This window comes from Salvelinus sp. IW2-2015, unplaced genomic scaffold (assembly GCF_002910315.2).
Source record: "Salvelinus sp. IW2-2015 unplaced genomic scaffold, ASM291031v2 Un_scaffold5135, whole genome shotgun sequence".
In the NCBI taxonomy this organism is placed as follows: domain Eukaryota; kingdom Metazoa; phylum Chordata; class Actinopteri; order Salmoniformes; family Salmonidae; genus Salvelinus; species Salvelinus sp. IW2-2015.
The window spans coordinates 423-2,857 of record NW_019946401.1 but is presented as its reverse complement, the minus strand read 5'-3'; the positions used below and the strand labels follow the sequence as shown (position 1 = coordinate 2,857).

The 2,435-nt window shown below is 44.2% G+C and overlaps 1 pseudogene; it reads right to left on the bottom strand.

Moving 5' to 3' along the window:
- LOC112078000 (unconventional myosin-Va-like) overlaps positions 1–921 on the bottom strand; it is a 34,948-nt pseudogene extending 34,027 nt beyond the window's left edge.
- Between the last annotated feature and the right edge of the window lie 1,514 nt (positions 922–2,435).

The following is a 2,435-nucleotide window of genomic DNA, read 5'->3' as shown; positions in this document are numbered from 1 at the left end:
AATGTCACAGGTGTGTGGGTTGATATATTACCTAGGCGTGAGAAGGAATGTCAGGTGTGTGTGTGTATATATTACCTAGCAGTGAGAAGGAATGTCAGGGTGTGTGTGTGTATATATTACCTAGCAGTGAGAAGGAATGTCAGGTGTGTGTTGTGTATATATTACCTAGCAGTGAGAAGGAATGTCAGGTGTGGTGTGTATATATTACCTAGCAGTGAGAAGGAATGTCAGGTGTGTGTGTATATATTAACTAGCAGTGAAAGGAATGTCAGGTGTTGTGTGTGTATATATTACCTAGCAGTGAGAAGGAATGCGAAGGAGTCGGTGTGTGTGTGTAATATTACCTAGCAGTGAGAAGGAATGTCAGGTGTGTTGTGTAATTACTAGCAGTGAGAAGAGAATGTCAGGTGTGTGTGTGATATATATTACCTAGCAGTGAGAAAGGAATGTCAGGTGTGTGGTATATATTACCTTAGCCGTGAGAAGGAATGTCAGGTGTTGTGTGTAATATTACCTAGCAGTGAGAAGAATGTCAGGTGTGTGTGTGTATATATTACCTAGCAGTGAGAAGGAATGTCAGGTGTGTGTGTATATATTACCTAGCAGTGAGAAGGAATGTAGGTGTGTGTGTGTATATATTACTAGCAGTGAGAAGGAATGTCAGGTGTGTGTGTGTATATATTACCTAGCAGTGAGAAGGAATGTCAGGTTGTGTGTGTATTAATTACCTAGCAGTGAGAGGAATGTCAGGTGTGTGGTGTGTATATATTACCTAGCAGTGAGAGGCAGTCAGGTGTGTTGTATATATACCTAGCAGTGAGAAGGCATGTTGTGTTGGCACATCTTCTTTAGCATCGTCGACCCATCGATGACCGGGTTCCGGCCCTGGTTGGTGCAGTGGAAGACATCAGCACTCTGCATGGACACACACACACACACACCACACACACACACACACACACAACACACACACAACACACACACACACACACACACACACACACAACACACCACACACACACACACACACACACACACACAACACACACACAACACACACACCACAAACTAGAGAGAAAAGAGAACGAGAGCTAGAGAGAAAAGAGAACGAGAGCTAGAGAGAAAAGAGAACGAGAGCTAGAGAGAGATAGAAAAAGGAAGCACGACTATTCAATAGGCTCTTATCAATCAGCAATGAGCTGGACACGGAAGGAAGGACAGAACAGAAGTAAAGGAATGTGTTTGGTCTCCTGTGTTTTCCTGACCTGGGTAGAAGAGGAGGAAAGACACAGACAGAAGGACAGATATATATGAATATGAGTGAGTGAGTGAGTGAGTGAGTGAGTGAGTGGGGGAGGGACAGAGAGAGAAAGAAGGAGACAGGTGGACTGAGCAGAGGTAAAGAGAGACCGCCAGGTAAAAAGAAGGAATGTGAACTGATGACTGGTGTGTGGTCTGGCTGTGTTTTCCTGAACTGGGGTGGAGGAGGAAGTCACTGCTAAATGTTGAACTTCTTGAGAGAGACACTCACTGCCTACACTGGTTACACACACACACACACACACACACACACACACACACACACACACACACACACACACACACACAAGCACTGTACTCACATTCATATATATCTGCTCCTTCGTCTGTGTCTTTCCTCCTCTTCTACCCAGTCAGAAAACACAGGAGACCAAACACAATTCCTTTACTTCTGTTCTGCCTTCCTTCCGTCCAGCTCATTGCTATTGATAACCTAATGAATAGCGTGCTTCTTTTCTATCTCTCTCTAGCTCTCGTTCTCTTTCTCTCTAGCTTCGTTCTCTTTTCTCTCTAGCTCTCGTTCTCTTCTTCTCTAGTTCGTTCCTTCTCTCTAGCTCTCGTTCTCTTTCTCTCTAGCTCTCTTCTCTTTTCTCTAGCTCTCGTTCTCTTTTCTCTCTAGCTTCTCGTTCTCTTTTATCTTCTCTACTCTCGTTCTCTTTTCTCTAGCTCTCGTTCTCTTTTCTCTCTAGCTCTCGTTCTCTTTCTCTCTACTCTCTCTGCTTCTCTCTAGCTCTCGTTCTCTTTTCTCTCTAGCTCTCGTTCTCTTTTCTCTCAGCTCTCGTTTCTCTTCTCTACTCTCGTTTCTCTTTTCTCTAGCTCTCGTTCTCTTTTCTCTCTAGCTCTCGTTCTCTTTTCTCTCTAGCTCTCGTTCTCTCTCTCTAGCTCTCGTTCTCTTAGCTCTCTTCTCTCGTTCTCTTTTCTCTCTAGCTCTCGTTCTCTTTCCTCTCTACTCTCGTTCTCTTTCCTCTCTAGCTCTCCTTCTCTTTCTCTCTGCTCTCGTTCTCTTTCTCTCTAGCTCTCGTTTCTCTTGTTCTCTCTACTCTCGTTCTCTTCTCTCTAGCTCTCGTTCTCTTTCTCTCTAGCTCTCGCTCTTTTCTCTCTACTCTCGTCTCTTT